The 27815-nt window shown below is 42.8% G+C and overlaps 1 long non-coding RNA gene across 1 annotated transcript in view; it reads right to left on the reverse strand.

Annotated features, from left to right (window-relative positions):
- Positions 1-27266, reverse strand: part of LOC137165704 (uncharacterized) — a 52111-nt gene extending 24845 nt beyond the window's left edge. The window contains exon 1 of the long non-coding RNA XR_010923464.1: positions 26612-27266. This is a non-coding gene — a long non-coding RNA (uncharacterized lncRNA). The remainder of the gene's footprint in view (positions 1-26611) is intronic.
- Between the last annotated feature and the right edge of the window lie 549 nt (positions 27267-27815).

Raw genomic sequence — 27815 nt, forward strand, 5'->3', positions numbered from 1 at the left:
GAACCAGATGTGACTGGCTCTATAAATTCATCAGAGGGATAAATACCAGGGAGGGAGAGGAGTTAATTGAAGTTAAAGCTAGCTGGCTTCAAGACTGAGCTTGATAAATTTATGGAAGGGATGGTATGATAGGATTGCCTATGATGGCATGTGGCTCATTGGTGACTGCCAGTAGCAAAAATCCCCAACAGCCAGAGATGGGACGGGGAGGGCTCTGACTTACTACAGAGAATTCTTTCCCAGATATCTGCCTGGTGGGTCTTGCACACATGCTCCAGGTCTAACTGATCACCATATTTGGGGTCGGGAAGGAATTCTCCCCCAGGTCAGATTGGCAGAGACCCTCGGGAGGGAGGGGTTCACCTTCCTCGGCAGCATGGGGCACGGTCACTTGCAGGTTTAACTAGTGTCAATGGTGAGTTCTCTGTCACTTGACATCTTTAAACCATGATTTGAGGACTTCAGTAACTCAGCCAGATGTTAGGAATCTATTTCAGCAGTGGGTGGGTGAGGTTCTGTGGCCTGCAATGTTCAGGAGATCAGACAAGATGATCACAGAGGTCCCTTCCGACCTTAAATTCTACAAGTCTCTATGAAAGTATTAACAGCATCATATGAAGATGAAGGAAACTGTTGCCTCCGAGTAACATACCAGATACAATTAGAAGATGCAGAATGTGCTACATGAAAAGTTCCACAAGACTTAAAAGGCTAGGAGAAGAGCTGCAAAACACGACAACCATGATATCACTCTGAGAATAGAAGAAATTGACAGATTACAATTACTCAGAAATGATCACAGAGGAAAAAGGAGGGGAATTACTGTTGTGTATGGAATCTGAGCAGCTGAACAAAAATATAAAAGGAGAATAGTGTCACTTGCTCATAAGAAGTGACGTATTGTCCGAGATGGCAGGAGCCATATTGTTCAGCAAATTAGATGCCTAGGTAAGATTTTGGCAGATCCCCTGGACACAGAGTCCAAGATCTGTACTTTCAATGTAACATTTGGCAGATACAGCTCCTAAAGACTGCCTTTCAGAATCTATTCAGCGCCAGAAGTATTTCACCAAACCAACAAGGCAGTGCTAGAGGATCAAGCAGATGCAAAACGGATGGCATAATAATTAGGAAGCAGGACTGCCACTGAACCTGAGAATGACTGAAGAGAGTTCTGGAAATTGTGATGACCGATATTCAGTTTAAGGTTAAGGCCAAATGTCAATTTTCAAATAGATATAACATACTTGGGAGAGAAAATGATCTCAAAGAGACTCTTGCCACATGAATCAAAGAACCATGCAATACTGAACATGCTGAGACCTCACGATAGAAAGGGAACTCAAAGGATGCTAGGCATGCGGTATTACATCAGCAACTTCATACCTCACTATACAGCTCACACAAATCACCCAAAACCTCTCCTCCACAAAGTCACTGAATGGGCCTGGATACCAGAGCATGAACCACCCAGTGTGAGAGGAGTCTGTTGTTGTAACTCAGAAAGCAGGTAAGAATGTTGCTAGAGGAGGGGGAGCATGTTCTCCCAGGGACTTTAGTAATGATTAAGAGTTGAGACAACAGGATTTAAGTGGTTCCTGCTGTGACAGATGTTTCGCTTTCATACAATATTGTCCTCCAAGATATTGCATCAAGCATTCATGGTTTATGTATCACTGTGGGCCACGGATTGTATGTAACTCCACAGCTCAACCGGGAACCAAAAACAGTGTGTGGGGTGTAGTGGGGAGGTGGTGATTAAGATGAATCATTTAAATTGTAAAAATTACAATAGAAATACCACCGCCTGTTCAATACCAGTTCAATCTGAGTTTTGCAGAGACCAACAGACACAGCCTGCATTTAAACTGGCTCAGTGCCTTCTTTCTGACCCAGAAAATGGGGACAGGACTTTCTGTCTAAGGAGACCCCCAGCCCTTGAGGAAGGGTTGGAAAGATTTTGGCCTAGTAGGGTCACATAAGACTGATGGGTGGCTCCTGGTATGTTTAGTGTGAGTTTAAATATGCTTATTGTTATGTTTTTTCTATAGTACTTTTACTAAGAATAAATGGGCTTGCTTAGAAAGAGCTATGCAGTAACTGGTAACTCCTGGCTAGACAATGTTCATAGCCCTTGGAGACAAAGCAAAGCACAGGTGTTAGCCATTAGGCAGACTGTCTTGCTGGGGATATCATGCAGGGAACCATGCAGCCTGGAAACCCATAGTCAGAAGGGAGTGGGACAAGGATCCTGCCCCAGGGACAGATGATAGCTGGAAACTAGAGACCTCTCCTGGAGTGGACTACAGACGGGTGGAGGATACAGTGCAAGTTACCCTGAAACTGTGACATCCATCTCCAACAGAACAGCACCCATTGCAGATTCCCCATTCACAAGAGTTCGTCATGCTGCTGGTGGTTTGATGGTCTAATGGTGGGCCTAGATCCACACAAAAACAGTCAAATGTGGTCCCTGTCATATGGTAGTTTTTCAGGTAGTCAGGGTCATGCCAGCCTTCTTCAACAGTGTCCCATGAGACCCTAGTGAATGGCAGGAATATTTAGCAGCTTCGAAATATTCAAAAATATCTAGCAGCTTCTAAATAGAACTTCATTTGGACCATGATTGCAACCCTTTTTCTTAGTTAAGAACATAAGAACGGCCATACTGGATCAGGCCAATAGTCCATCTAGCTCAGTATCCTGTCTTCTGACAGTGGCCAATGCCAGGTGCTTCAGAGGGAATGAACAGTGATCCATCTCCTATCACCCAGTCCCAGCATATGGCAGTCAGAGGCTTAGGGTCACCCAAAGCATGGGGTTACACCTTTGATCATCTTGGGTAATACCCAATGATGGATCTATTCTCCATGAACTTATCTAAGTCTTTTTGAATCCAGTTATACTTTTGGCCTTCACAAGACCCTGGCAATGAGCTCCAGAAGTTGACTGTGCATTGTGTGAAGAAGTACTTCCTTTTGTTGGTTTTAAACCTGCTGCCTATGAATTTCATTGGGTTTCTTTTTGTTGTTTTTTTGTGGAAATTCATATGATCAAAGTTTTGTTAATGGAAAACAAATTTCAAGATTGTAACTGAAGTTTAATTATTAAGTTTATTCAATTTCTCTGACAAGATGTAATTAATTTCATTTAATTATAAAGTAATTTTTAAAGGCTAGGTCACCCGGCCAAGGAATGGAAATAATACCATGGGACTGAGTTACAATCTGGCATCTGGGCCTGGTTTAAGCCAACAAATACTCAAATGAATAGTCCCAGTGAACAGTTTCTGAGCAACCCACAAGATGAAATCTCAAAGTGATTTTTTATGAATTCAGAAAAACACTGGTGAATAATTGCAAACAGTAACCAAACTAATAAGTGTCAGAATCCATTTAGCAGACAGTTCACCCAAAAAAGGTCAGAGTTCACAGATTAAAGTGTTTAATCTGAATTGTTCGAATAGCTATAGTTCCAGTAGTGAGTAAAGGTGAGTGTGACAGATTTCTTGGTCATTTCTGCAAAGTGCAGATATACACAAACCTCTTATATGTAGCTGCTTCCTTTTCATGCATTATTTCCAATGGCCCTGTCTACAACCCTAATCCCCTTTTAGGCAATTACCCATGAAAGTCACAAAGCCAGAATAAGCAGAAATTTGAACTATCAGACTGGTCTCCATTTTGGAAAAAGCCCATATTGGCAAATGAAGGCAAAGGATTCTGGGATCTGCATATGAAAAAACTTTGATAATCCATCAATCTGGCAAGAGCAGTTGGAGCAGTCAGGGATTGCTATCCAGATTTTCCCAGTGTGCACTGAAACATGATTCTGTGGCATGTTTTGTGTGGATACATATACACAGTGGAAACATGGATGAGTTGGGGGAAAAATATTGTAATGGAAGGATAACACAACTGTACTTGTAAAACAACAGATGGTCAAATTAGAAACCACTTACACTAAGGCAGTTCTAAATGTTGCATAAATCATCATTATCAACTGAGCAAAGCCAGACCTAGGACAGTAAATGACAGAAGGCAGAGTTGTAAGAAAAATTGGTTATGTCATAATGAAATTGAGTATGTGTCTTTTCACACATGAAGAGGGATCGAAAAAACAATATATCCTTAGACCATGTTAGTCACTGAGTCTGTCCATAGAATGACAATGCTTCACCAATTTAGTCATTGCTTTCTTAATTAGTTAAATTGCAAGAAACAAATGGATGAGGCATCACAGCCTTTGATAGTGAACAAAATCAGCAGCTGCCACTATTTACATATTGTAGACACAAAGTCAGATGGAGTGATTTAAACAGAGATGGAAAATGGCAATACACATGGATAATGAACTAGATCAATGTAGCAACTGAAGTTTATTAAAATGAATCATTACTGGGAAACCATATCTGGCAACAATAGAAAAATCTCAAAATTAGGAAAAAAAAGTTAAAGCAGGGTGAAAGAGGATAGTAAATGAGGATGAAGTAATACAACTAGAACCCTGGCCAAAGTCTACCATTCTTATCCAAGCTAAACTCCCATTGACTTCAATAGTTTGAGAAAGGACTGCAGAGACATGACAAACGTCTTCAGAATGAATGGGAGCAGCAACAAACCTGGCACCTTTCCCAATTTAAAAGTGATTTTTAGATGAAGGATATCTATGTTCCATAGTAAATTACAGCAACAAAAAGAATTCAAACCCTCCACTGATTAAATGTTATGTCCTTCCTTGATCTTGCACTTGAGAGGGAGACCTGGATGGACTAGACTATGACACCCCGACCCTGCAGTGCACAGGGGAAAGGTTCCCGGGAGACTGTGCCTGTCTGAGGACTGGGCTGTACACAGTTTATGTACCACTTTAACTAAACTGGTTTAGCAACAGACGTATCGGAAGCAGTACAACACCTTAGTGTTGATGCAGTTATACTGTCATAGCTTATTTCTAGTAGAGAAACAATATAAAAAAACAATATAAGCACTGTCATACCTATACAGCTGCGTCCACAGTAGGGAGTTGTTCTGCTTTAACTATATCTGTTTCTAAATCCATTCAATGGAGAAAAACTTTTGTTACTACAGAGTTAAGGTTGCTCGGTACTATGTTGTCCCCTGGCAGAATGCTGAGTTGAGCAAAATTCCAACTTCTGAAAACCAGGAAATGCACAGTAAAGATGGCCAATGCAATCAGACTGCCCTCTTTCAGCAAGGGTACAATGCATCCTGTTAACACACACACCTTTACTCTGCCAACCCCAAGGCTGTTGAAATGTATATGTGCTTCACTTCCTTTTCAAACCCATCTACTCTCAACCAGGAAGTTTGGGGTGCATTGACAGAGCTATGGGGTGCAGGCAGGTTGGGGTGCACTGGCAGAAATGGAGGGTACAGTGGGGTTGGAATTCAGAATGACTGGGGTACACTGGCAGATAAGGGTTCAGGGGGGTTGGGGTGCACTGGCAGAGCTGGGGGTATCATGCCTCCCTCACACTATCCACCAACCACTCAACTCCCCTACCATCTATCCCCATTTATCCTCCTACCCATAACCTCCTGCCCCTCACTGCAGCCCCCAAACACTTTTACACTTAGTCCTCCACTTTTTTGCCCCCTAATATCTTTCCCCTGCCAGGAAGTATTCACATATCTACTTTTGTCTCCAAATACTACTTACATTCTCCCAAAAATAAAATTGCCACCCATGACTCAAACTGCAGCAACCTCCAGCCACTCAGTTCAAAATGCCTTTTGTCTTACGTGGGAACCTGTGATTATCTCATCACTAGACATGTTAACTGAAAGGTGAATTCACAGCCATCAAGAGATTTGTGATTCATCCAGTCATTAGTAGTCTCAGTTTAACAGTACAAGGCAGCAGAAGGAAACCATTCGGGCGGGGGGAGAGCCTGTAACTCAGGAACTCCTTGGGTAGTTGATCCCCAAATATGGATAATTAATGCTTTCCTGTGTCCTCATAAGGCACATGAAATTTCAAAGCAATTTGAGTCATTGTTCAGATTTTTAGAGCAAGAATCAAGCTGTAAAGCATGTAAAAGATGGGAATGGAAACCCTGTAGCCATTTTCCTGTATTGGCACATGTGCAGTGTAAAAGTGTACATTTTCTTAAATACTGATCTTAGTTTGGATCCCCATGCACTACCTGAGATAAAACTTGACAGATTGAGATCATTTTGACCCACAGATCATTAAGAGTGGGATCTAACTCAGGGAGACATTTGAGGGGGGCGGGGGGGGAAGTCCCCTAGAATTTTTTTTTTAAATAGTTATTTTGGGAGGGCTTATGACCACACACTCAGACAATTCCAAATTGGAATCACTAGTCCTACTCTGCACCCTTCTGAGGCACATCTGATTTTAAAGAACTCCAACCAGACATGTTGATTTTAGAGTTTAATCTTTAAACAACTGTCATGCACAGGCTACTTTAATTTTGCCATTTCCTAACTGTTGATTGCTTGACTTTGCAACTTTAACTTCTGTTTAAACATTAAAAAAAAATCTAAGTGTAATTCCTTCTGGGTTTTTTTTTTTTTTTTTTTAAAAAAAGAAAGTTCAAACGTAAATTCCAGCATATCGCCACCATACTATCCCCCACAAGGGTCATCAGTAGGCTTGAGACCTATAGATAGTATGTAGGCCTCTGCCACTAGAGGTACTTGAGTAACTAGTAGTAGTAGGCCAGCCAGTAGCAGGAGGAGAAAAACGTTTTGTCAGTGGGTTTCAAAGCTAACAGCAGAGGAATGTAGAGACCTAGAAACCCTGGATTCAGTTCTAGGTTCTCTTATGCTTATAGGTCCTTCTACCACCTTACTTTTTCTCCCCATTCTGGCTTCTATTTTTTCCTTCCATCACCATCCCTCACCTCTTCATTCCTCTGCATTCAGACACTTCAGGTTGCTTACTTTATCTGCTCCTCAATGCCTGGATGCCAGTATAGGGGCACTGTGAGAAGAGAAGGGACAATCTCCCTGCTCTCAGTTCTCCAGCCTAATGCTGCAGTGGCCCCCAAGAGTCCTGGGCTAGACCATGCTTCATGCAGACAGCCTCTTCAGAGAATTTAGCTGCCAGCCTTTAGCAGCTTGTATATGAGTTACTATAACTTTCAAAGGCATATATAGCTGGCTAAATGTGGGCAAATTTTCATGGGGACTGTAAAATACAGGACTAACACCAGACCAATCCCTTTGCCAAATTTCAAATTATTGCTGCAAAGCATGAAGAGCTGTAAGGATTATTTTAACATGGACAAAGAATGTTTTTCCCTAAGCTTATTTTCATCAGCAGCTCAGCCAGTTTTGCTGAAACCTTTCCTTCTAAAGAAAAAAAGAATCAGCCTGAGGAAGACAGTCAGTATAGAAAATTTCAGTCCCAATGCTCAGAATTTGGTAAAGTTATAAGCAACTGAAAACATGGTCTTATAATGGAAAGTACTGGGTAACCATAACTACAGAGGCACTAAGCTCTACTCCATGGCAAGATACAGACTGTGGTGGTGAGCGAAGGAGCTCAGTACTCATTTTGTTAATTTACAATGCTCCGTGTTCATTTTCATTCAGGTAAAAATGCTGCATGTTTTTACAATTAACACAAGCTAGAAAAAGATTGGCCATATAAACAGTGGGTGAGCCTTGAATTCCCCATCTCATGACAGCTGATTAGACCTCAGTCCATTGTCCCTTCCATGAATTATATTTTTGAAAACACCCATGCTGAGTAAATGTAGCCACATCCAATTCCTAAGGGCACAGAAAATGGCAACTATGATTACTAGTTTAAATAAATATAGCAACACTGGTGGCAATGCAATCTATTCCCACCGTGAATGTAATTTAACATCCACATTCAGACACTTCCTGTTATCCATCAATTACCAGATCAGCAAGAAAGAGCATTCTCCAGCAGAGCCACCTGTATAATTGTACTGTAGATGGTATCTATGCTTGTTTAAACCAGCAAAGGAGTTGGATGGCTTAAAACCAGAAGCAAGGAAAACGGGTTCAGCTTGGAAATCTCATATCTTAATGTCGCACAATGAGCATAGAATGATTTTTGCTTTTTTTTTTTTTTAAGTTTCTGATTCACAATGAGAGTTTCTAAAACATAAGCCTCATACAGTCATAAAAAATTAGAAGCAGAAAAGACCAATCAGGCTTTCTAACATAATAGCATTGTAAAATTCTTGCATACAGTGCATTTAAATGAGGCATCAGGGAATGCACAAGCATGGACATGCCTCCGCCCCCAAATAATTGGCAGGGACAGAGAGCTCCTCTGCTCCCCACTGCCATGGTGGGGGGCAGAGAACATGCCGCCCACCAAAAGTGGTTAGATTTGAATTCCTGCGCATGTCCCTGTGCATTATTTTGAATAGCCAAGTGATGGGGCTTCCACCACTTGTTTTGTATGCTTGTTTCTAATACTGTCACAAAGATTTGTCCTGGTATTTAATGTCAATGTCCCCTTTCTGAACTTTACCCCATTGCCCCTTTCTAACAATTTAATTAATTTCCTGTGTTCCTCTCCTATTGGAAGAGTGAATATTCAGCTAAACCTGATCATTCAACTGGCTCTTTTCTGATTGCTCTTTGAAAGGGAGTTGCAATTTTGTGGTGTAAAATTAGTTAATGCTCAACTAGGTGAAATGCTCATCTGAATACAGTCCCCAACTAGCATCCAGCCAGCATACACATTGCTGAACAGGCAAACTTTCTTCTCTTTAAACATACAGGTGAAGAAAGTAGACATGAAGAGCAAAAAATGGATATGAAAGCTGAGAAAGCAAAAAGCAAAAAACATGGAACAAATATCAATCCCCCTTTCAATGAAATTGTCTCAGTGTGGGAGTGTGGCTCCTCTTACTCAACCCAATGGCCACAGAAATGAGACCTTTTGGCACATCCCTCTGGATAATCCTTACATATACTAACACATGCACAGAGACATCGTAACTGAAAAACAGATATAACTGATAAATCAATGAACTATTATTCTAAGGCCAGAAGGCATTGCTGTGATCATTTAGTCTGACCTGCTGTATACCACAGGCCTACACAGAAATTTTTAACCCTGCTGCTGAGCCATACAAGCTTGAGTCAGCTGACCCAGGCCATCCACAGCCATGCTGCGGGATTTTTATCCCTGTGTAGACATAGCCTTAAAATGAAATCCTGGCCCCAATGAGGTTAATGGAAGAACTAAAATTGACATCAATGGGTGCAGGATTTCACTCTTAGGCCAGTTCCTCAAAGGAATTTAGGCACCTACCTCCTATTGAAGCCAATGGGAGTTAGGTGTCTGAATACCTTTGAGGATCAGGGCCTTAGGTTCTTAAATGTATATTGAATAGAAGTTTAACTAAACCTTTTCACACTGTTCCAAATTCCTGTCTCATTTACTCTTAACTGTTAACTTTCTTGTCCCATATCTCAGTCACCAAAGTGCTACTTGTCTTTGTCGATTGTTATCAAGGCAAGTAGCAACAAATCAGTCTTACTGAGCATGTAGACAAACACCAAGTCCCAGCTCTTCAAAGAGATCAATGGGAGGTAGATGCCTCGATACCTTTCACGATCTGGTTCTAAGAGCCTGTTATTGAGAAGAGTTGAGCTATGGTGTATACCCAGTGCCTTGGGGAGCTCAATGTTCAACACCTTACATATCTGGTCTGACTTTGTTTGGTCATGTGAACTACTGAGCATCCTCTGCTCCTACTGAAAGCAGTGGGAGTTTAGGGAGCTCAACCCATCACAGGAGGCTCTAAGCACCTAGCAGGAGCGGACCTTAAGGTTTTCAATTACTATTTGTCAGAGATGAGAAGGGATGCCCCAAACCTTAAAGATGTCTCTTGTTTCCAGTTCTATTTCTCCCCAAAACACCTTCTCTTTTTTCCATATAGTGCCATTTATTAAGGAACCAGGAAGGCATTGTTGGTTCTTCCAGCATGAGGACAGTGTTTGTAGTCATTAGCATACTCTTGCATTTCAGTTTTATCAGGTTACAAGTAATTACCATGCATCACATCACCCTGCATGCCATTAGGCAAATGTGTATATGGCTCCGCACTGCTTAAACAAATATTTATCATCCTTTAAAGCTTCCCTCAGAAAGGGAGAAACCGAAGGTATGACATCCTATCATTTAATGTGTAGTGTGATTTGAACTGCAAAGGCGAATTTCTGCATATGCTCTGGTGGCTGGAGTCTGTGGAAAAACTTCACATGTTATAGAAGAATAAAACATCGAAAGTCATCTGGCATCATTTTGTGCTAATCTTAAAGCTACTCACCATCTCATTAAGGTCCAACAAAAAAAATCCAGATGCCAGTTACTTTGGCATAATAGTGCTATAGTCTCCACTGCTGTGCAGGAGAACTCTTGAATACTGCACTGTCTGCATCTTTGCCAGTGGCACTCATATGCACATTACAGGTATGACAGACACTCTTAGGAACCAGACTGACTAGGACGGTGAATCACGGCACGAGTGTCGCAACAGTTTGATAAACGTTGTACGTTCCATCAGGCATGCGCTGCAGGAATGTTTGAGACAGAACAATTCAGACGACGCGTCACCAACTTCCTTTAAGGCAGGAAAACTCCACCACTATTGTTGTTTAGAATGGAACACTTACGTGAGAAAGGATTTATCTGGTAATCTCCAGATAAGAGAGGTAGTTAGAGAAGCAGGATGATTTTACTGTCTGGATCACTGCTGCAGCTTCATTGACTTGTGGCTGCCTTTCTTGTCCTACTACGGGTCATTTCAGCAGCCCAGGCTAGCCATAACACAGTTTGCTTCAGTCACTCCTCTTGCTGCTGGCATACCCCTATGCTGAGGGCTGCTAGGGAGGAATGGCATAGGGCTATTTTACTGCCTCTTTGACGGCTGGGATAGACCCGGTGTTAGGAGGCATCCCAAGTGTCCATTCCATGTGTTTTGGCCCCTGTACACCAACTCAGTCCTTGTACAGGGGCTGCACATAAGTAAAATCAGGACCTCTTTTATTCTCTCACAACAGTTCCCCACTAGTTGGAGTTACAGGAGAAGAATAGGGCTCCCTCTCAGACATGATACAGCCTGTGACCCCTGCAGTACCACCACCTAACAAGAAAGCGGGTTGTGTGGGGGGAGACTGGCTGAGTCATAAGATATTTAAGTCTAATTTTATCTAAAACTCCCTGACCCCAGTACAAGAAATGAGATAACCAGGGAACAGAGGCTGCAAGAAGAGAATGTAACAACCTGCATAGGCTGGTGATCAAGATTATATCAAATGAATGAAGCACAGGACACAAATGACAAACAAGTCCAGATAGAAAATTAAGCTGCCATGAAGGAGTTTTTGTCTAAAAGGAGAGGGGAAAAATCATTTAAAGAAAGAAATTAGTAAAATGTAGATTCATTCATTTTCTTGCCTGTTTTTCCTTAATTGTCTTCTTTGTGCTATAAAATTTACAACCCAGGTTGAATCTGACATATTAGTATGTAGGTAATGGCCCACATAAATCAGGTAAATTAGTTATTTTTACCATTTTTCTTCCTGAAAGCTTCTAAGATCAATTTGTTGTGTCTCCTCAACTGGAAAAGAAATTCCTGTGCTGTTGTCGTGCTGTTTAAACTATATGAGCTATTGTGCTCACCCTGCTGCCAAGTGCCACTCTGCTTTTCTAATACTTTTGGATTCATTCCCTATAAGATAAACAGATCTTGCTTTAGCTCTGCACATGGATACAATAAGAAAAGTGGAATGTGTGTAAGACAATAACATTGCAATTGCAGTCACTTGTCACAGAAAAACTGGCCAAGATTTTCTAAAGTGACTAGTGAGTTTGGTTTCCTCCATTTTTGTGAATTGCTCAACTTCTGCCATCTGAAAATCAGGCCCCTTTAAGGTGTCTTAAATTGAGTTTCTGAAGACTGGGGGGATTGAGACGCTTCTGAAAATCATGTTAAATTGTTCTGAGATTTTTCTGGGAGAATTTGTTTTCCAAACAAGAGCTCCCAGATGTATTTCTCATGGGAGAAAAACAAAAGCTTACTGCTTATATTTGCCTTTTTATCATCCAGTGATAACAAGTTTGTGTTATTAATATTTGTATTGCAGTAGTGTCTAGAGACTCTAATTAGGGATCAGGATACCAATGCATCCAGCATTATACAAACATCAATAGTCCCTGCCCCAGAAAACTTGCAATCTAGGTACAGGTGATAGACAGCAAGTGGATGCAGCAGACAGGGAGAGCATAAACAGAGACAATAATGATCAGCATGATAAGGAGAGATAAGCAGTGGTCAGTGCATTGTGTTACATTTCTCCTTTCCTGCGCATCTGAACAATTGACCTGGGAATGCCAAAAGGTTACTCTAATGTGATAGCAGAGGGCTTTTGATAAAGCAGCTTTATGTATAAGAACAATTTCTGAGCAATTCCAACCTGAACGTGACTGACATGCATTACCCACATTGAGGTATCCAAGTCTAGTGCCATTTCATATTTTTAGTATTAGTGACAAAAGCGATAAGCATATTAAACAATTCTTTGCAATACCACCATCTCTCTGATATGGAGATGAACCTCTTCATGCAGAAAGGGTTATAAAAAGGCTTTGCAGAATTCAGTTTTAATATGAATTTGACAGATAATATCAATTTTTATTTTAAAGCATTTTTTTCAATGTTTATCCATTTAAATTTCATGGCTGTGGAAAATTATGGAAGGGGTCAGGCAATGGTTAGTGAATGACAATAGACAGATTCAAAAAGTTAAAGCTTTATAACAAATATGAATTGTCAACATCACATGTCAAAATATACAAAGTAAATATCCTTACATCTAACCAATACGTTTTCAACAGCATTTCTTACTTTGCCTATCTGTACATTTAAATTGTTAAGGATGGAAATATATCGTCATTGGCTTGTGTGTGCTTGGTAAAATAAACATTTACACACATTTCCCAGTAAAAATCTAATCCTTCCAAGCCTAGTAATAAAGCGGAGGAGCCCAGTATTAACTGGAATGTTTAGCCATTGTCCATGGGCAGTAGGAGATTGTTTGTCATGGCAACCACCATGTTTTCCATATCAGAGCCAGGTATCAAGCCAATTCTGGAAGGGATCTAAGATTTAGCAGTGATTAGGTGTTGGAGTTGTCTCACCACCACCCTGTCAATTGTATTGCCCAAGAAGAATTAATTATAAGCTGTGCAGTGGTCAGTGAGATCACTGGTGTCAAGTTCCTGTGTGAACATGTCATTTGTTAAGATGGCTCCTAGGATGCCCTCCTTTAGATAGGTGTACTTGAATCCACAATGCCTATGTCCTTCCACCATCCTCAATGGGCATGGATCAGTTTTGGATGTGATGACACAGATCTCTCAATTTCAGAACATCTGTTTGCATGACTGAGTCAAATTCCATCAGGGAGGGTGGTAAAACTACTTCTCTCTCTTCTTCAGAGCTAGAGAGACTGTCTCAAACTCAACAGAACTTCTCTGTGAAATAAGAGAACTGCTCCTCACATCAGGAAGCAAAAGACAGTTCAGGTTGATTAGAAGTATCATTTTCTGGAACAATTCTGCTGGTAGAAACATGGCAGGAACTATGGCAGAGGTGAAAGACCTCTTGGCCTCCTTCATAATCACAACAAAAGATTCAACAGCTTCTGCCACAGTCCATCAGGTTCAGAATCAGCTTTCTATGACTAGTGTTCCAGTTTCCCACCTGCTGCTGTTTCATCTGTTAGAGATTACAGCACAATCATGGCAATCTGTTTCCTGGAGAGTAAAACAGGTAGGACCCAGTGTAACTGTGGCAGTGAACAGGAGAAGGTTGTAAAGTTCTACCAGTCCAGACTATGAATCTATCTCAAGAATTTATACAGCCCCCATAACCTAAATACCTTACAATCTTTCATGTATTTGACCACACAGCTCCTTGTGAGTTAGACAAGTGCTGTAATTTCTGTTTTTATGGATAAGAAACTGAGGAAGAGAGACCCCAAGTGACTTGTCCAAGTCCATACAGGAAGTTTGGGATGGGAGGGGGAAATGGAGCTCTGGTCTTCTGAGTTTCAGGCTAGTGTTCTAACCACTGGACCATCCCATCTCTCCAAACCAAAATTCATCTATTCAAGTTTCACCAAACCTCCCCTGCTTTTGCTGCTCTCTGGTCCCTGCAGGCTATAAATGCCAGGGAATAGATAGGGTGTTTGAGACATCATTACAAAAACAGCTCGAATACTCACCAACCTCTCCCCTTCATGCTCTGAACATACAAAACATTCCCACATCAATTTTGCCAGGCCTATTTTCATAGGGCATGTAATTATTTTACATAAATGAAAAATGCCTAGAAAGTGCTTTAGGCTGACTAATGTTAAAGGACATTAATAGTGAAAGACTAGAAGATATTCTAGAGTTGTAGAGAATTCAGATTGGAGGTTATACAAAAGATAATTCTTTAAAGGCAACTGCTGTTATGAATCTGAACTGAAGCACATGCTCCCAACAAAATCTTGAAGTCACATAGGAGTAACATCACTCAAAATTATTTCTCATGGCCAACAAGAAACTATTCAGAATGTGGAGGCGCTGTTGGAAAAATGATCTGTCTGCAGGTTAGTCTTCCACCACGGCAAAATGCACTGAAACACTGATTAACAGCCATGATGGAAAATTAGCTTTTCAGATTGAGTGCTGTAGCCCTCAATACTCCACAGAGACAGAAAAATACTCAACCTCTGCGGTCCACCAAGATCTATGAAGCATTTCCTTGGCAGCATTAGGACAATCATACTTATTCCCCAAAGGTGAGAAGTGGAAGGCAATGTTTACACACTGTTACATCACATGCTGCCCAATGCAGATACAACTGCCATATGTTTCCTGTTTTGATATCCAGACTTTATTGTGTTAACATTCCTAGAAATTTGGCTGGTACTTCTGGTGCTGTGTGTGATGCTTAAAAACAATAAACAGTTTGAAAACTCCAAAAAACTTGGTAGTGAGAGTTTAAGGGAAATAAAGTTTTATTTCAGAGTGAAATCAGGACTGCTTCAAAATCTTCTCAAACTTCAGGACAGTGAATAGCCTTTTCTGATTCTGAGTCATGGAAATGTGTAACTTCGTTTCAGAGTTAGCAGAATACCACCACCATTGCCAAATAAATAATTGAATTAAATGGAGCCTCAGTGTCAGTTAGTATTTCTGCTCATCCTGAGATGATTACAATTTTACTTTCATGTCTGAACATGGTAGAGGTCTTTTATGACTCTGGTGGGACAGAGTGTGGGCCTAATAATTAGTAGGGTCCCTCAAGCAAGTAAGCTTCAGTATATTCAAATTATTTCTGTAATTATGCCTTAGTAGTTTCTTTCTTCTAGATGATTCAGATCTGGCACCTGTGAAGCAAAATTCTTAGACTGAATCTGCAATCCACTATTGTGCTTATTAGAATGCTGAGAATACCTCACACACACACACACACACACACACACGAAACCTGATGAATACAGAAAGTGAGAAAATGTGGCTTCCCTTGTAGAGGGATTTGAAGGACGGTGACCTTTTAAAGGAAAGCTGAGTGAATGCTTGCAGCTATGGCACAAATCTATTTCAAACTTTTCATCACACGTCATAAGAACATAAAAATAGTTATACTAGGTCAGACCAATGGTCCATCTAGTCCAGTATCCTGTCTTCTGACAGTGGCCAATTCCAGGTGCTTCAGAGGGAATGAATAGATCAGGTAATCAAGTGATCCTTCCCGTCAGCCATTCCCAGCCTCTGGCAAACACCAATCACTGCCTATCCTGGCTAATAGCCATCAATGGACCTATCCGTCATGAACTTACCTAGTTCTTTTTTGAACCCCATTATAGTCTTGGCCTTCACAACATCCTCTGGCAAGGAGTTCCACAGGTTGACAGTGTTATGTGAAGAAATACTTCATTTTGTTCATTTTAAACCTGCTGCCTGTTAATTTCATTTGGTGATCCCTAGCTCTTGTGTTATGAAAAGGCATAAATAACACTTCCTCTTTTACTTTTCCAAAAACCAGTAATGATTTTATAGACTTCTGTCATGTCTCCCCTTAGTCATCTCTTTTCCAAGCTGAAAAGTCCCAGTCTTATTAATCTCTCCTCATACAGAAGCTTTTCTATACCCCTCATCATTTAGTTGCCCTTTTCTGTACCTTTTCCAATTCTAATATATCTTTTTTGAGATGGGGGTGACCAGATCTGCATGCAGCATTCAAAATGTGGGCATACCAGGGATTTATAAAGAGGCAATACGATATTTTCTCTCCTATTATCTATCCCTTTTCTAATGATTCCCAACATTCTGTTAGCCTTTTTGACTGCCACTGCATATTGAGTGGACGTTTTCAGAGAACTATCCACAATGACTCCAAGATCTCTTTCTTGAGTGGTGTAGCCCGGAGGTGTGGCCTCCCTCTGAGATTGACACGGAGGGGAGCCAAACATCCCCTGGGGGTTGGAACCCAGAAAGACAACACCTGACAAGAAGCAGGTAGGTGGGTTAGGCCTTTAAAACCCAGGCCTGCTCACTCAGTTAGGGGCCAGCGGCTGAGGGAGAAGGAAGCCTCTCCCTTGGTGCTCGAGCCTTGGATCGTGCCCAACGTCCACCCAGAGGAGACACTTCCAGATCTACCCATGGCGTGGAGCCCTGCAGATCTGGAGGAGCTACCTGAACCGTATGACCCAGAGGAAGGCCTGCCCGAGCTGCCTGGGACCCTGAGGACCTGCCTGAGCTGCCTACTGCCTGGGGGCTTGAGGACTTAGAGGAACTGCCCTCCGCAGAGGACCCCATTTCAGCCGGAGCTCCGCTGACCCAGTGACAGGACACCCTGTCATTGACAGGGCCCTGGGCTGGGACGCAGTGGAGACGGGTGGGCCCGCATCCCTCTTCCCTCACCCCGACCTGGGGTGAATGCCGGCTGAGCACCAGAACCTGTCCGTTACTACCTGCCCTGCCCTACCGAAGGGCCGGGCCAGAGACTGCTGACTCACCTTGTCTAGGGTGCAAGACTGTTTCTTGCCTGCCCTCCCAACGGGCTAGGCGAGAGACTGCTTCTTCACCCTGCCTGGGGCTCGAGACTGTTTGCTGGCCTGCCCTCCATGGAGGCTAGGCTATAGACTGCTTCCTCACCCTGCTGAGGGCTGTTTCCCACTGCTGGCCCATCCCTGACCGAGGGCCGGACCATAGACTGCTGGCACGCCCCATGAGGCAAGAGACTGTTCCCCCAGAGGAGCGGCCTGAACCAAGGCTCGCCCTAGTGAGGGCTGGAGGCGGCCCCTTAATTCAGACTCCCCGAAGGGCGTAGGACCCGGGAGGTGTGGCCTCCCTCTGAGATTGATGCAGAGGAAGACTCATTGGTGCCGCTCCCTCCAGGGGGATCTTCTACAAGTGGTAACAGCTAATTTAGACCCCCATCATTTTATATCTATAGTTGGGATTATGTTTTCTAATGTGCATTACTTTGCATTTATTGACATTGAATGTCATCTGCCATTTTGTTGCCCAGTCACCCAGTTTTCTGACATCCCTTTGTAATTCTTCACAGTCTGCTTTGAACTTAATATCTTGAATAGTTTTGGATCATCTGCAAATTTTGCCAACTCATTGTTTACCCCTTTTTCCAGATTATTTATGAATATGTTGAACAGAATTAGTCCCAGTACTGACAGACACCACTATTTACCTCTCTCCATTCTGAAATCTTACCATTTATTCCTACCCTTAGTTTCCTATCTTTTAACCAGTTACTGATTCAGGAGAGGATCCATCTTATCCTATGACCGCTTACTTTGCTTAAGGTCCTTTGGTGAGGGACCTTTTCAAAAGCTTTCTGAAAATCTAAGCACACTATATCCACCAGGTCACCTTTATCCCCATGCTTGTTGACACCATCAAAGAATTCTAGTAGATTGGTGAGGCATGATTTCCCTTTACAAAAAACATGTTTACTTTCCCTCATAAATTGTATTCATCTATGTGTCTGAAAATTCTGTCCTTTATTATAGTTTCAACCAATTTTCCTTGTACTGAAGTTAAGTTTACCAGCCTGTAATTTTCAGGATTGCCTCTGGAGCATTTTTTAAAATTGGTGTCACATTATCCTCCAGTCATCTGGTACAAAAGCTGATTTAAATGATAGGGTACATACCACAATTAGGAGTTCTGCAATTTCACATTTAAGTTCTTTCAGAACTCTTGGGTGCATACCATCTAATCATCTGATGACTGATTACTGTTTATCAATTTGTTCCAAAACCTATTCTAATGACACCTTAATCTGGGACAATTCCTCAGATCTGTCACCTAAAGTGAATGGCTCAGGTTAGAGAATCTCCCTCACATCCTCAGCCATGAAGATGGATACAAAAAATTAATTTAGTTTCTCTACAATAGCCTTATCTTCCTTCAGTGCTCCTTTAGCATCTTGATCATTCAGTGGCCCCACTGGCTGTTTATCAGGCTTCCTGCTTCTGATGTACTCATGGTAGGAATCTATTACATTGCCACATGAACCATTATTGTTTCAGCCTTCTACAACTCAAGAGGTGCCCAAATTGTGGGCCCAAGTCACTGAGCAGCACTTGAGGGTGCTCAGCACCTTTCAGGTTCAATTGAAGTCGCAAGAAGTCAAGGGAGGTCAGCATCTCCCAGAGAGCACAGAATCAGGCTCAAAATTAGGATGAACCTACAGACTCTGATGAAATTCTTCCTGGGTTTGGGCTGGTGATCCATCATAAGTAGGTGTGACTGGTAGGTCACTGATCCACATTAAGGATAAAAGTTACTATCACCAACTATATAAGTGACAGATACATGTCAAAATGAAAACAAATGTGAGGATGAGACTGTAAAATCCAATTTCCTTATTGAGAGGTCTATTCCCATTGTTCTGCCAGAAATTATGCCCTATTACTTATCTTTTAATACACAGACAAGAGTACATAAGTTAGCTGGAAAACATAGTAAAACCCACCAGTCAGCAAGATCTACACACACTTAAAGACAGAGTATATTCATTGAGGCACCCATCTGATGCTCCTCAAGCCCCCCAGCACAGTTCCTCCCTGTTGTGTTTATGGGACTGTCAGCAGGGAGCTTACACCTACTCAGTTTAACCAAATGAGCTAACCTAACACTTGTGTTTCTCACTATCACAGCCCTTACAAGACTTGCAGCAGCTGAGAATGATCAGGGCATAGAAGTGCCTCAGCCATGCCTCCATGCCACTCCTATTCCCAACTCCTCTCCCATTTGGCTTCCCAGGGGCTGCTACATGGTCTGTCCAGATGGGCTAACTTTGTTCTTGGTGTTCAGACCCTGACCCGGGGCCAATGCTGTCTGGTGGTGGAGCAGTGGGCCTTAGGACCACAGGCATACCAAGAGCAAAAGAGCAGCAGGGGAAATATGAATCTGGTTCTTTGTCCCCACCTTCGGGAGACTCAGGTGCCTGATGGCAATTAGCATGGATAAACCAACAGGTATTTCTTGAGTAGAATGCTGTTGGTCCTAAAAACCTCAGAACAATACTGCATATAAGAGCTGGATGAGAAGTGGAATTTTCCTCATGTGGGAAAGTTCAGTATTTCAGATTTAGTTTCTGTTCTGATTTAGACTGCAAAGTCAAAATATCCAAAAAATTCCACCTAATGAAAAATTCAGACCAGTTTCCATTCAGAAATGTCAAAACTAAAAATGTCAATGTGTTTTATTCAAATTAAATGATTCAATGTGTTGAAAAACATTTTTCCATTTTAAGCTGACACAGAGGCAAAAAAGGTTATTTTGAATCAGTGGTTCATTTTGAAGTGATGACTAGAAATGTTTTGTTTGATTCTTCTAAACAGAAAGCGTTTTGAAGTCAGACTTCCTATGGAAAAGTTTGACAAAGCCACATATTCTGATGGCAAATACTACATATCCTTGAACAAAATATCCTGGCAATACACACACCCCCCTACCTCTCTCTTTAAAGAGTATTCAGGTAACATCTCTGGGTCCATGAGAAAAGGTTTTAACTAGTCTGTTCCCTTCAGAGTCCATAGCAGCAGGTTTACTATTGATATTTGCACTGCTTTTTAGTACAATGGGCATACCTAAAGAGTCAATTCAGTGGCAAAATACTACATTCATGCAAAATTAAGCTTATGTGGTAGAAATCTGAGTTTTGCTCAACTCAGCATTCTGCAAGAGGACAACATACCAGCAAGCAACCTTAATGCTGCATTGATGTCATTTTTTGCCCTCAATTTCCTAGTTTTCTGAACAGGAAAAGACGTTGCTGGAAGGAGTGAGTAGTCATTTAGGCAGTTATACGTGTCATGTCCCAACCCAGCCAGTCCCTGGCTTCCTCCAATCAGCCAGGTCTCACCCACTGTAACTACTTCCCCCACCGCAAGCAGGGAATGCATCTCCCTGAAGTCTTTACTTCCTGGTATACAAATGTTTCTATTGCCAATACTTTCCCTGCTTCCTATAACCCTATTCAAATGCACTGCCTGAAGCAAAGGACAACTATGTTACAATGGAATTGTGTTCCTGGTTGTGTTTCACACTGGTTGGGGGAGGGAGAGAGTTTGTGGCAGGGCCAGCAAGAGGAATCTCAGAGAGGGTTTCTGTTCCACTTAAGGTTTTATGTTTAAGATCCTCAGATAGAGATAGGTCCAATTGATGTACCCCATTGCCAAGAAACAGTCAGGTGTCAGAGCCTGTAGTGTTTCTATGCTGTATTGTACATATTTTCTGGTCAGCCATGAGCCCTCCAGTTTCCAGATTAATGTTCTTCCAATGCTTAATAGCTTCCATGTTGTAGATGTTGTGATTATTCAGATGCTCAGCCAAATCAGAGCAAACTATCACAGCTCTTGGACACAAGTCTCTGATGTGGTCCAAAGCTGCTCTCATATGTTGTGTGAGGTGTACACCAGAAATAATGCCCAGGTCATTTCCACCCCAGTGAATCACCCCAAAGGCCGGTAGATCACAACCTCTGAAGTTAGATGCTGCAGACTGGACAAAACATAATGCCAAATCAGGCCACCTCTTCCCCCAAATCAGCCTGTAATCAGCAATCGCCATGTCATGGTGTTCTCCTTGCTCTCCTGCAAACTTCTGCAACCCTGTGGTTCAGGAATTGCCTAGAATCCACACTGGCAGCCATGGCAGCAGACATTTCTTCACACACAGTTCTAAACCTGTGCACTGTACGTCTTTGGAAACATCAAATAAATCTGCCCCTATTTAATATTAAGAAGTAGCTGCTTTCCCCCCTGCTACATGCCCCCTCCTCTAGAGGGTAGTAAAATACAGGATTTTCTAAGACAACTAGTGCAAGGCAGGCTATCACCTGTCTTCATTTCCCATCTCCTCCAGAGCTACAACCTCTCTCCCACCCTCTGCCCCCGTCCCATACACACACACACACACACACTAAGTGCTATGTCTCCTCCTCACCCAATATAACAAAAATTTTGGTCAAACCAGTTGCTGACTACTCTGCTGTGTTCACAGCAAACCTCCACATGAAAAGGCTCCCCTAGAGATTCATCTGCAATACACGAGGCTCTGAAAGATGTAAAGTGACCTGTTGATCTCAGTATGATGTTCTCAGCTGAGTAAGAACAACGCATGGAATTGAATGCAACCTCAAACAATAGCTGAGTCGTGTGAACCACTCCATTCCCCTCAGTGGGTATTCCCAGCCCCTTCCTGAGTGCTTCAGAGCCTCTCTGGGTAAGTCTACACAGCAGCCAGACACCCATGGCTGGCCCATGCCAGCCGACTCAGGCTCTCAGGGCTTGGGCTGCAGGGCTGTTTCATTGCTGTGTAGACTTCTGGGCTTGGACTGTAGTCCGAGCTCTAAGACATTGCGAGGTGCGAGTGTCCTAGAGCCCGGCTCCAGCCTTGCAGTCCAAGCCATTCAAGCCAGAGTTGCATGAAGTATATTCAACAATAGCAACAGTTTCACAGAATGATCTTCGGTAACTTTACAAACAGGATAATCAATGACCAGATGTTAGTTTCGGACAAATAGATGGTGGTTTCAAACAAACTTAATAATAGTGAACAGATTACCTTACATACTCAAAATGCAAAGCTTCACAGAGACTGGTGTGGTGGTTTGTCATGTACCAAAAGAATAAGGGTATTTCACATAGAATCAATATAATAGAATCAAGCTTTGGGCCTACATGGTGTGTTTGTATGGGGGTTTCGCAAGGTCTCTCCCATCCTGGTGTGGGAGGGAGGTCCCTGGCAGGAGTGAGTTGGAGAGCAAGGCCACCCGCACTCACCCCACAGTGGTGGCTATTGTCCCAAAGGGCTGGGCCCAACACCCTACCCTGCTCCAGCCTGTTGGCTCTTGCCTCTCACAGATTTACTGTGGCTGGCTCCTCTGAATGGGGACGGGCAGGGCTAGCCACCCCAAGAAGGCCAGGAGGGCCCCAACAGAGGTTGCCTGGGTGAGCCATAGGGGACTGGAGGAATTGAAGAAGGGAGAAGGGGGTTGGTACAGCCAGGAGTTGGTAGCATTTGTGCAGATCTGTAGGGTAGATGGACTTGGGTGTCAGGGACATGAGAAGGACCCTTGGAGGAATAAAAGGTGGTGGAGATGCAGAGGGCTTGGGGAGAAGAGGGAGACTGGGGGAAGGGAAGTGATTTGCGGATGGTGTGGATTGGGGGATGGAAGAGTCAGGGAGGTTTTAAGAGGTGGGTTTACTGGGGAATGGGGAGCAGTGACAAAGGAGGTTTGGGTTGGAGATGTGCGGCTTTGAGGAGTGGAGGGAATTGTAGAACCATAAAATCATAGGATTGGAAGGGACCTCAAGAGGTCTTCTAGTCCAGTTCCTTGCGCTTATGTTAGGACCAAGCATTATCTAGACCATCCCCGGCAGGTGTTTGTCCAACCTGCTCTTAAAAAGCTCCAATAACGGAGATTCCACAACCTTCCTAGACAATTTATTCCAATGCTTAACTACCCTGACAGTTTGGAATTTTTTCCTAATATCCAACCTAAATCTCCCTTGCTACAATTTAAGCCCATTGCCTCTTGTCCTATCCTCAGGGGTTAACGAGAACAATTTTCCCTCCCTCGTCCTTGTAACAACCTTTTATGTACTTGAAAACTGTTATGTCCCCTCTCAATCTTCTCTTCACCAGAAGAAACAAACCCATTTTTTTCCAGTCTTCCCTACTAGTCATGTTTCTAGACCTTTAGTCATTTTTGATGGACTCTGGACTTTCTCCAGTTTGTCTGCATCTTTCCTGAAATGTGGCGCCCAGAACTGAACACAATACTCCAGTTGAGACCTAATCAGCATGGAGTAGAGCAGAAGAATTATTTCTCATTCTTGTTTACAACACTCCTGCTAATACAGTCCAGAACAGTGGTTTTCACCCTTTTAGGCTGCATACCCCTTTCCAAATAATATAGTTTACCACATACCCCCATCTGAGATAGGATCATAATATACCTATGATTAGATTGCCAAGCCGTATTAAATAAAACGTGTTGTCCACCGTTACGGGATTTTTCACGTGTATCTGCGATGAGAGTTTGAAAACCACTGGTCCAGAATCATGTTTGCTTTTTTTTTTTTTTTTTTTTTTTTTGCGCAACAGTGTGGCACTGTTGATTCATATTTAGCTTGTGATCCACTATGACCCCCCAGATCCCTTTCTGCAGTACTCCTTCTTAGGCAATCATTTCCCATTTTGTATGCGTGCAACTGATTGTTCCTTTCTCAGTGGAGTACTTTGTATTTGTCCTTATTGAATTTCCTCCTATTTACTTCAAACCATTTCTTCAGTTTGTCCAGCTCATTTTGAATTTTAATCCTATCCTCCAAAGCACTCCCATCTTGATATCATCTGCAAATTTTATAATCTATGCCATTATCTAAATAGCAGATGAAGATATTGAATAGAACTGGACCCAGAACTGATCCCTGCAGGACCCCACTTGATACGCCCTTCCAGCTTGACTGTGAACTACTGATAAAAACTCTCTGGGAACGATGAGAGTTCTGTGGCACTTTAAAGATTAACAAATTTAATTTTTGTAGGCATAAGCTTTCGTGAGACTCAGCTCACTTCATCAGATGCAGAGGTAAAATGATACAGTAAATAGGAAACATAGATAGACAAGTGCATAGAGAACAATGGGGGAGGTGGATGAAAGCCGGGTACTTGAGGTCTAATGACAGTCATTGAGTAGGAGGTGAGAATGGGTGAGCAAAGCAATTACCTTTTGTAATGAGATAGCCATTCCAAATCTCTGTTTAAACCCAGTTTGAATGTGTCAAGTTTGCAGATCATGTCTAACTCAGCAGTTTCTCTTTGAAGTCTGTTTTTGGAGGTTTTTGGAGAAGTACGGCGACTTTCAGGTCAGTGACAGTGTGCCCTGGGAGATTAAAGTGTTCTCCCACTGGTTTATGGATTATTTTTTATGTCTGATTTGTGTCCATTTATCCTTTTGCGTAGTGATAGTCCAGTTTGGCCAATGTACATGGCAGAGGGGCATTGCTGGCACATGATGGTATATATAACATTAGTGGATGTACAGGTGAATGAGCCCCTTATGGTGTGATTGATGTGGTTAGGACCAGTGATGTTGTCACTAGAGTGGATGTGTGGGCAGAGCTGACAATGGGGTTTGTTGCAGGGATAGGTTCTCTGGGAACCGTTTTCCAACCAGTTATGCTCCCACCTTATAGTGGCTCCATCTAGCTTATATTGCCCCAGTTTGTTTATGAGAAGGACATGTGAGACAGTACCAAAAGCCTTACTAAAGTCAAGATATACCACAGGTTTTGGCAGGGTGAGTTTTTATGGGTGTGTTTATCTGGGGAGGGTGTGACAGGGAGTGGGATTATTTGGGGAGATGGGGTGGATGGATAACTATGGAAGGAGGGGTTTTGTGGATTTGAGTTTACTGGGAGAGGGAGAGAGTTGGGGTGTGTTTATTTCAGGGTGGGGTAGCGGGGGTTGGATGGGTTTAAGCAGGGGCTGTGGGAGGGGGTTGAGGTGAGGTGGGTAAACTGTGGGAGAGACAAGTTGGGGGCTATGGAAGAGAGGCTGTGGGAGGGGTGGGGTGGGGACTGTGAGTGCAGGGAGCAGTGTGGGGGTGCCAGTGGCTGCAGCTGGTTGTGTCTGACTCTCTCCTCCACATTCTCCTCCCCCTCTCCTCCCTCGGTCTTGCTCGCTCCCTCCCTCACTGGCACCACTGCTTTCAGGCTCTGGGGAAGGATAGGGCTCAGTGTGTGCTGTCAATATATGCCAGGGCCCCATGTCATCATGGAAGGAGGGAATGGGGCAAAGACAGAAGAGGAGGGAGAGGATCAGGGAAGGAGGGACAGATTTGCCTCACCACCCTCTGCCAAGCTCAGGGGATTCCCCCTGCTCATTCTGCTGCAGTGCTGGGCAGCCAGATGGCTCAGCACCACGCTGTCCTTGGTGCTGCGGATGGCAGGTTTTGCCTGCCAAGCTGCGTTGTGCATGAGAGTGGTGAAGTGGCTCAGATCTGGTGAGGGAGGAGGGAGGATGAGCATCCTGTAGTCCTGGCCACCCTCTGCCTATGGCCCTCGGACCCCTCCCACGTGCAGAATCTCCCAGGGCAACCAAGCAATGGACATAAACTAGGCAGCAGAGACACTCGGAGGAGAACCAGTGGAGAGTGCAGACTGGTGGGAACTCATTGCTGCAGCTTAATAATACTCTTGCATTCCAGCTTGATTACACCACTCTGAATGAGGATGGGGCTTGTAATTAATTTATCCTTAATTATGTTAATTGCAGGGTGAGCTCACCATCAGTCTTAACCAGGTTTATTATACATCCAAGTCATAAATACTGCTCAGCTTAATAATGTAAGGCAGCCAAAGAAAACTGGATATTTGTGGGGTCCTGTAAACACAAAGGACTCCAAATTTGGATCATCAATGCTACCCCATTCACCCACAAGATACACCAAATTTCAAAGCAATCCAAGTAACCATTTGGATTTTAGAGCATTTACAAGCATCAACCTTTAAAGCATATAGAATGGCAGGAATGCCATTGTTCAGTATTGGTGCATGCAAAAAAATATATACATTTCTTAAACACTATTCTCAATTTGCATTCCCCAGAGATTTAGTGGGTGCCATGCATTACCTTCAGTAACACTTGACAGATCAAGATAATTTTCACCTGCCTCTCATCAATAGCTTGATCTCTAGCTCGTTGCAAAAACAAAAAATAAAACAACTCACTAGAAACTTCTTGGAAAATTGCCATTTCCTAGGGCTTATATCTCCACAACCCCTAATTCAAATGAGCCCAAATTTGGATCCTTAATCCTACTCTGCACTCTCTTGAGCCATACCAAATTTTACAGGGATCAGATTAAGCATATTATTTTGAGAGGATTTACAAAGGTCAACCTTCAAACAAAAGTCATGATGCTGCTTTAACTACAGCAGCAGTGCTGCACCACTATAATTCTGGTGAAAGAGGTGTTATTGGTGCCCCATTTTAAGTAGAAGGATGTAGAGGAATGACTCACCAGCTGACACACCTCCTCATGGCTGGGTATGGCATAGCAGGCTCTCTTCCTTTGGCACCCCTGACTACAGCTGCTCTGGTCCTGTGGTTGTCAGCTTCTTCACATGACTCAGCCTTCCAGCCAGGTCATATTCAGTCCCACTTCTTCTTAGAACAGAGTTCCACAAAACAACGTCCAATGACTTTACACCAGATCTTCAGCCAGGTTCTGAGGGCTTACATGCTACCTGCCTCAGTGGCCAGTAGGGGACCCGCTGTTCTGGGTTACAGTCCAGGTACACTTTAGCAAACAATCACTCCTTCAGACTCCTTACTGCCTCACTGGCCTATTTCCTACCTCAGCCAGTCTCTACGGCCCTTTTCTTCAGCACCTTCCTGAACTCACTCCTTTGCAAGCTCTTCCCCTTTCCCAGACGCCACAGAGTTGTTCCCAGCTTCTGTACTAAGCAAAGAGTTCTCTCCCTGGAAGACTGGCTCCTGTTTGTCTCTCCTACAGTTCTCTGTGTCTGTCTGTCTCTTTCCTCTGGAAACCCAATCCCCAGGCTGCCCTGTGTAACTTTGCCCTTTTCTCAATGCTCATCACAGACATTCACTCCATCTTCTAGCTTCCCACTGTCTCTCCTGACCTACTGGCACAGCTCCTGTCTCAGGAAATTATCCCCAGGCCTACTCTCCCTCTAGTCTTCTTGCATCTCTTATACTGTCCTGAAGTCCTCTCTTTATTAGTCACCTTTCTCCTCTTAGCTGAGATTCATCTTTAATTCAGCCACTTAGCTCCTCCCCAGCTGGGTCTACTCCTACATTTGACATGGTCCATCCTTCAGCTGCAACTAGGTGCACTAATTACTCTCTGGCTTCGATTAACTCTTTCTCTGCCAGTGTGAAGTATACACCACATCATAAGGGAATATAAAAAGGAATTGCTAATGCATCTAAAGCCTCAATGAACATTTTAAATTTTCCTACTGTAGTGAATTGCATGTGCTCAGGATATGTAGTGCTGTTTCATTTTATTTGACTGTGTTGTTTTTGCAAGGCTAAAACCATAAGCAAAATAAAATCCAAGTAAATGTAGGGTTTGATTATGAAACAAAGGAGAAAAATTTGTCTCTCTTTCTAACTGAAGAATTATTATAACCAGGCTAATTATTTTCCTAAATTTGTGTATTATTATTTAGGGAAAAAACCCTACAGGTCTGGCCCTA

Source organism: Emydura macquarii, unplaced genomic scaffold (genome assembly GCF_026122565.2).
Source record: "Emydura macquarii macquarii isolate MOO-44397 ecotype Brisbane River unplaced genomic scaffold, CSIRO-AGI_Emac_v2 contig_318, whole genome shotgun sequence".
In the NCBI taxonomy this organism is placed as follows: Eukaryota; Metazoa; Chordata; order Testudines; family Chelidae; genus Emydura; species Emydura macquarii.